Below are 8740 nucleotides of genomic sequence, written 5' to 3'. Positions count from 1 at the left end.
TAGGGCACCGGCCCCATATACTGAGAGTGGCAGGTTCAAACCCAGCTCTGACCAAACTGCAACAAAAAAATAGCCAGGCATTGTGGCGGCTGCCTATAGTCCCAGCTACTCGGGTGGCTAAGGCAAGAGAATCGCCTAAGCCCAAGAGCTGGAGGTTATTGTGAGCTGTGACGCTACAGCACTCTACTGAGGGCAACAAAGTGAGACTCTGTCTCTAAAGAAAAGAAAGAAAGAAAGAAATTTCATTTGATTTTGGCTTTATCTTCTGCATCTTTGTAAAAATTTCTTGCAATTGTTCTTCAACTATACGACTGTTCATTGTCCAGAAGAGCTATTGCAGATGTCCTCAAACTGCGGCCCGCAGGCCATATGAAGCAGTGTGAATTGTATTTGTTCCCGTTTTGTTTTTAATTCAAAATAAGATATGTGCAGTGTGCATAGGAATTTGTTCATAGTTTTTTTTTTTTTAAACTATAGTCTGGCCCTCCAACGGTCTGAGGGACAGTGAATTGGTCCCCTGTTTAAAAAGTTTGAGGATGCCTGAGCTATTGTCATCCTCAGGTTAGATGACTTTACAGCATACTTATTTTCACTTAACAGAAAAAAAGTAAATCAACTAACATGAGATCCTAGCACTGATCCCTGTGAGAAATAGCCATGTCACCTCCAAAGAAGCTGTTATTCCTGTGTGATCCCTTGGCTGAGGTGGTCCCTATCCAGTGTGAAATATCCTTCCTGATGGCATAGTAAGTATGCAGCAAATATTATTGAATGAATAAAAATGAATGAATCCCATCAAAATTCAGGTTTTAAAATTGTTTTGTTATGGAATCTTTTATTTTATTTTATTTTATTTATTTATTTTTTTACAAAACACATTTTCTTTTTTTAGATGAATTAAAATTATTACTGACAATATACATTAAGACAGACTAATATTTTATATGTTAGGACAGACCAATGTCTTATATGTTAAGATAGACCAATGTCTTATAATATTGGAATATATATGTAACCATAACTCACATAAAATTAATCACCATTTCATATTTTACAATGTTTCCTATACATTTTTAATATATCAAATAAGTTTAATTTGTTTTTCAAATATTTGGGAGTTTATCTGACAAAGAACGTGAAAGATCTCTATAAAGAGAACTATGAAACTCTAAGAAAAGAAATAGCTAAAGATGTTAACAAATGGAAAAACATACTATGCTCATGGCTGGGAAGAATAAACATTGTCAAAATGTCTATACTACCCAAAGCAATATACAATTTTAATGCAATCCCTATTAAAGCTCCATTGTCATACTTTAAAGATCTCTAAAAAAATAATACATCGTTTTATATGGAGTCAGAAAAAACCTCGAATAGCCAAGATATTATTCAGAAATAAAAACAAAGCAGAAGGAATTACGCTACCAGACCTCAGACTATACTACAAATCAATAGTGATCAAACAGCATGGTACTGGCACAAAAACAGAGAGATAGGTATATGGAACAGACTAGAGAACCAAGAAATGAACCCAGCTACTTACCGTTATTTGATATTTGACAAGCCAATTCAAAACATTCAATGGGGAAAAGATTCCCTATTTAACAAATGGTGCTGGGTGAACTGGCTGGCGACCTGTAGAAGACTGAAACTAGACCCACACCTTTCACCTTTAACTAAGATAGACTCTCACTGGATTAAAGATTTAAACTTAAGACATGAAACTATAAAAATACTAGAAGAAAATGCAGGGAAAACTCTTGAAGGAATCGGCCTGGGCGAATACTGTTTGAGGAGGACCCCCGGGGCAATGGAAGCTGCATCAAAAATACACTACTGGGACCTAATGAAACTAAAAAGCTTCTGCATAGCCAAGAACATAGTAAGTAGAGCAAGCAGACAGCCCTCAGAATGGGAGAAGATATTTGCAGGATATGTCTCCAACAAAGGTTTAATAACCAGAATCCACAGTGAACTCAAGTGTATCAGCAAGAAAAGAACAAGTGATCCCAAGGGACTTAAAGAGAAACTTCTCTAAAGAAGACAGGCGCATGGCCTACAGACATATGAAAAAATGCTCATCTGGCGGCGGCGCCTGTGGCTCAAACAAGTAGGGCGCCAGCCCCATATGCCAGAGGTGGCAGGTTCAAACCCAGGCCCAGCCAAAAAAAAGAAAAAATGCTCATCATCCTTAATCATCAGAGAAATGCAAATAAAAACTACTTTGAGATATCATCTAACTCCAGTAAGATTAGCCCATATCACGAAATCCCAAAACCAGAGATGTTGGCATGGATGTGGAGAAAAGGGAACACTTCTACACTGCTGGCGGAAATGCAAACTAATACGTTTCTTTTGGAAGAATGTTTGGAGAACACTTAGAGATCTAAAAATAGACCTGCCATTCGATCCTATAATTTCTCTACTAGGTATATACCTAGAAGACCAAAAATCATATTATAATGAAGATATTTGTACCAGAATGTTTATTGCAGCCCAATTCATAATTGCTAAGTCATGGAAAAAGCCCAAGTGCCCATCAATCCACAAATGGATTATAAATTGTGGTATATGTACACCATGGAATATTATGCAGCCTTAAAGAAAGATGGAGACTTTACCTTTTTCATGTTTACATCGATGGAGCTGGAAAACATTCTTCTTAGCAAGGTATCCCTCGGTGGTGCCTGTGGCTCAAGGAGTAGGGCGCCGGCCCCATATACCAGAGGTGGTGGGTTCAAACCCAGCCCTGGCCAAAACTGCAAAAAAAAAAAAAAAAAAAAATAGCAAGGTATCCCAAGAATGGATGAAAAAGTACCCAATGTACTCAGTCCTAATGTGAAACTAATTTATAGCTTTTATACGAATGTTACGGAATATTTTAAACGTATGCAGAAGTAAATAGCAAAGTACAGCCGTATCTCTGGTTTCAGTCACACTGAATTCATGACTAGTTTTATTTCATTCACAACCCTCCCAACATACTTCCTTTCTCCCACCCCGGGCATTTTGAAGCAACTCCCTATGTCATACAATTTTTTTTTTTGAGACAGAGTCTCACTCTTTCACCCCAGGGTAGAATGCTGTGGTATCATAGCTCACAGCAACTTCAAACTCTTGGGCCCAAGCAATGCTTTTGCCTCAGCCTCCCAAGTAGCTAGGACTACAGGTACATACTACCACATCTGTCTAGTTTTTTCTATTTTTTAGTAGAGATGGAGTCTCACTCTTATGCAGGCTGGACTTGAACTTGTGAGGTCAAGTAATCCACCTGCCTCAGTGTGAGCCACCCACCCAGCCTCGTATGTCATATAATTTTAACCACAAGCATCTTAGTATATATTTCTAAAACACAAAGCTTTAAAAAAATACCTTAAACACAATTATGACCTTAGAAGTTTAACCATTCCTTGGTATATTCAATTGGTCTTCAAGTTTCCTCAATTGCCTCATTCTTGTTTTATGGTATGGGAATTCATTGTTAAATATGGTTTTGGATGGGGAAATATGTCAGACTCTCGAAATATATGTATCTGCGTTTCTCAAATTTTAGTGCGCAAAGGATTCACCTGGGAGCTTGTTCAAATAATGATTCCTAAATGCCACTCAGGCCTAAAAAGTGCCAGAAGTTCCCATTTTTGAGAAGCGTCTTCAATGAGTTTATTGTACCTAGTGGAACCACACTCTGAGGAATACTGATCCTCATCTATTAAAACCCTGTCCTTTCTTTTGTCTCAGGTTTAACTCCTTGGTGCACTCCACCACATTCAGATAACACTTTTTTTCTATTTTTAACAGAGACGGGGTTTTGTTCTTGCTCAGATAGTCTTGAACTCCCCAGCTCAAACAATCCTGTTTCAGCCTTCCATGGTGCTAGGATTACAGGCACGAGCCACTGAACTCGGCTTCTTTTTGCTTTTTTAACGTGGCTACAAGAAAACTTAGAACTACATATGTGGCTGGAGTTACGTTTCTGTGGACAGCGCTGATTTGTGCGGCTACTGAACCTCTCTGTTGCAGTTCTCCCATCTGTAAATGGAGATAGCAATAGCATCTTGCTTATAGGATTGTTATGAGGATAAAACCAGTTAATATTTGTAAGGCACTTGGAACAATAGCTGCCATATGTGTCATTTTAAGTGCTTTTAAAACCGTTGTGAAATAAACAAATGGTCCTTGCCATATTTAGCATCTAGACTCCTACTATAGGCCTACAGAACTGAACTTAAGGCAAAACTCAGGGGATAGTGTTTTATTGGATAGTATAACTCCAGGAGAGCAGGAAAAGGGAGGTGAAACACGAAAGGAGGGAAGATAACACAAGGTGATGCACTGGGTCACTGGCGACCCCTTTCCAAGAAAATATGTAGCTGGGTGTTTGCCCATGTGAACCATCCAGAGAGGCTGTATGGAACCCCTGCATCTTGGCAGAGTTGTTGGCTCAACAATTGTTGGCTCAACAATTTTCTTCCAGTTCCTTCCCATCTCCTGCTTGTGCTAGTCAAAATTTGACGCTATGTAGTTAAGTCTTCTGTACTTTCTGGTTATGTTACTGAGACTTTCTGGGAAGCCGCCAGGAAAGTCAGGGATGCCAGGAGTCCAGGTGGACTGGATGTGGGCTTTGGAGCCACTGTGGCTCCAGACACAGCAAGTGTCATGGAACTCTTGGCGGAGCATGACCCTCGTTCACGGAGGTAATAATGGGCTTGAGGCCACAGCAGGGTCAGAGAGGCTTTACAACTGCATAAAAGTCATCAGGTGTGGTTGGAACTGGTCTAGATAGGAATCAGAACAGGTGGCCATGCCCAGGGGCGTGGGGCTAGATGGAGCTGGGAGGGAGGCCCATCATGTGGACCCTGCCAACCGGCCTCACCTGTGTCTGCAGGCCTTCTCCCCGCGCACATCTCTCCACATCTGAGTGTTAGTGTGTCTGACTCCTGGTTTCCATCTCCAAGTCTGCCTCTTGACTCAGCCCCTCCACTTCCTCATCTCCTACACCTCAGTAAGTCCACGCACACACTCAAGCCAGAAGCCTGGCGCCACCGTGGGGGATGTGCCCTTCTTCCAGCCCTCAGGTGCTCAGCTACAAGTCTGGTCAAGCCCACCTCCAAACCATATGGGAAAGTCAGCCACCTTTCACATCTCCACCATCTGGCCTGGCCACGAATGTCCCTTCCACGGCTACTGCGGGAGCTTTCAAGCAAGTCTTCCTGTTTCCTGTTTCCTCTCTCCAATCCTTCCTTCATGTAGTAGCTACAATAATAAAGTATAAGTCAAGACCTGTCACTTGGCTGCCTTAAACCCTTGCAGTGGCTTTTAGAATAACCCCAAAGTCCTTACTGTGCCCTCCAAGGCCCTCTAAGACCCGCTTCTGTCTTCTCCCCCTCACCTTGAGACCGTCCCCACTTCCCCGCCCCCTCCCCTGGGTCAGCCTTTTTCTTCCCTAACACACAATGCGCGTCTTACTGTTTCAGGGCAAGGATTGGCAAAATAAGGCCCACTTCTGTTTTGTAAATGAAGTTTCATTGGGACACAGGTGTAGGAGGGATGTATGGACCATGAAGCCTAACATATTTGCTATCTGGTCCTTTGCAGAAAATTTGTTGACCTCTGTTTTGGGGCCTTTGACCTTGCCCCCATCTCTCCCCTCATCCTCTGGGCCAGCTGGTTCTCAGACTTTCAACTTGCAGCTTACATGTCACCTCTTGAGGCAGGTCTTCTTGAGGTCACTGCTTTAGCAGAAGCCCCCTGCTCCAGCCCAACACACCTTTTTTCTCCATCACACCACTCTGCTCCTTACCTTTCCAGCACTTTCTTGATTTGAGATTATTTATTTATTACTTTACCTGTTTACTATTTGTTTCCTCCCCTTTCAACTGTAAGCTTCACGAGGGCAAGGACAATGGTGTTTTGTTTAGAACTATACCTCCAGCACCTTCAAGTACCTTTTTCTGCCAATGAACAACTAGAATTTCTGCATCCACTTGAGTCTTGACTCCTTTGGAGAAGTCCCCACCCTCCTAACCCTTCCTCTAGCCTGTACATTTAACTAGCAGTTCTCCTACTGCTGAGGAGAAGAGTTGAGTGTGGAGTCTGAGCCATGGAGTTTGATCTCCTAACAATTTGCAGCCACCTGGGGAACCGTGACCCTACATCACTGTGTTTAACAACTCTGCAATTCCCTCGCTCTTTCACATATACCAAAAACTAATGGCTGAACACAGGGCAGCGTGCATTCATGTTTCCATTAAAACACCTGAGAGCTGCTTTGTCTAGGGAGCCCCTGCTGCCTGCCTGGAGGAGGTCCCTTAGCCCCAGTCGCAGCTGCCTGCTCTGCAGCCACCAGGGGGCTGTGTCACCTTCCAGGGTCTGACTCCTTCCTAACTCCGGCAGGGTACAGTGGGATGGGCACCTTGGAGCTGGAAAACTGGGTGAGCAGCAATAGCTTAGAGGGTTGAGGACGTGGGCCTGGTGTTCCTCTGTAGAGAAGATGCCCAAAGGACCCAGGACATGCCAAGATGTCAGACTGAGATCCAGAGCCAAGCCCCACTGCCTTCAGATTACACAGGCAGCCATGGGGTGGAGGGGCAAGGCAGGAAGTGGCTTAGAGATCCACACCCTCTGCTTTACAGTTGATAAAACTACTGTCTAGAGAAGGGATCTACCTGTGTAAAATTAGAATTGACCAGGCTGAATCTTCTAGGCTGTCCTAGGGTGTCCTTCTGGGCAGTATCTGGAATGGCTGGACAAAGGTAGGATCTCTCTGGCGATTTTTCATGGACAAGACTTGAAAGAGCACTGTGCTCACCCCAGGTGGACCCAGCTTGAATCCTGACTACCCAACAGCTGCAAGGCCACAGTGAAGGCCCCCAATGACTTTCAGCCTCAGTTTCACAACAATGAATTGAGATGAGTCCCTGCGTTCCCGGGGAGTTCTGAGGATTCAGTGAGGTAACACCCAAATGAATGAGCGAGTCCCAGACACACAGGAGATCTGAGGCCATTCAGTCCAGATTAGGTGGGTTTTGAGCAGCCAAGTTGGCGGAGGAAGGGCAGAGGCAGATCAAATCCATGGGATTGATGGTTTCTGTAATAATTACAAATCAGGTCATTGCAGGAAGAACACTCAGCAAAGGCCCCTTTCCCATCTCCTCAGTCCTGACCTCCCAGAACATCAATACAGCTAGTGATTTGGGGCCACCTTTTGGAAACAAAAGAAATGAATAAGCAGTTAGTTCCTAGCACAAAGCTCCATGTTCAGTTGCTACAAGGATGATGGTCTACTCTTTTCACGTCTTCTTAGGAACCAGGGTTTGTTCTCATAACATCTTACATTCTGGGAAACAGGTTTCAGTGTTTCCTGACCTTGCTCTTTGGATCCTTCTTTAGGAAAGGCATTCCATTCTCTCTAGGCCATTTTGTAATTATCCAGTAGAACAGTGCTTTTGTGATATTTTTATTTTCCTAGAAGGCATAAACAAATGTTTCTAATCAAAATGTTGCTGTTGCTATGATGGATGACAGGCTGGTTAGTCCAGTAGGTTGGACTATAGAGATGGATGCCAAGGTCATAGGGTCATGCCCCCTCTTCCTAGGCCAGCTACAGGTGCAGTCAGCCAAAAGCAACCACGTGAAAGCAGGTCAAGAGGGGCATGTGCAAATCCATCGGCCCCTCCGGGAGAATAGCTTGAATGCATAGGTCATTAAGTCCTCTGTGACATCAAATATTGAATTCTGAATAGTAACTTATAAAAGAGAAAAAAGGACATCAAATATTTGTCTTAACGTGGGGCACTTGTTCAGAGTACCTTGAGATCTCAGGGCCATCCTGCTTCCTTCAGATCTGGGTTGTCTGGTTGTGTTCGCAGAAATTCTGGGCATTCAACAGAACCTCTGCCAGGGGCAGAGGGGCCCAAGTGGGTGGAGTGCCAAACTGCCTCCCTCCCTTCCTTCAGAGAAGTTCCACTCTTAGCTATTTACACATTCAGTGTCTCTGTACATTTGAATTAAAATTGCTGAAGCTAAAATCCACTTTGAAAAGTGGTCCATTAGAGACTTAATGACTCTTCAAGCTCTGTCCAAGGGTCCCCAGGTGTCCTCTTGCCCCGGTACTCCTCCTGATAACCATCCAAGGAGGTGTGGTTAGCCCCATTTAACTGATGGAAAAAGGAAAGGAAAGATGAATGCTAGGACTGGAACCGGGCCTGCTTGTCTGGTAGTGTTGCTGCCACAGCCTACAAAATCATGTCTCGGGGTGGTGCTAATAACATAGGAATTTGCGCTGGAGGTCTGGGCCCAAGTTGGGCTTCTGCCTCTTCCTACTTGAAAGTTCCCTGATTGGACACTTTATGCTGTTTGGGGCTCACTTTTCTCACCCACAAAAATGGGCACGAAAGTAACACCAGTGAATGATGCTCACTCTACATCACGTCTGAGTGGTGCTATTTGTTTAGAGCAGGCGTCTTCAAACTTTTTAAACAGGGGGCCAATTCACTGTCCCTCAGATGTTAGAGGGCCGGACTATAGTTAAAAAAAAAACAAAACTATGAACAAATTCCTATGCACACTGCACATATCTTATTTTGAAGTAAAAAACAAAATGGGAACAAATACAATTCACACTGCTTCATATGGCCCGCGGGCCGCAGTTTGAGGACGCCTGGTGTAGTGTCTTGGCGGGAGCTCTGCCTCCTTCAGAACCTCTTTACCCCTTAGGCTGAGCTGGCACTGCAGCTAGCGG

Source organism: Nycticebus coucang, chromosome 4 (genome assembly GCF_027406575.1).
Source record: "Nycticebus coucang isolate mNycCou1 chromosome 4, mNycCou1.pri, whole genome shotgun sequence".
NCBI lineage: Eukaryota > Metazoa > Chordata > Mammalia > Primates > Lorisidae > Nycticebus > Nycticebus coucang.
This window is presented reverse-complemented; position numbering follows the sequence as displayed.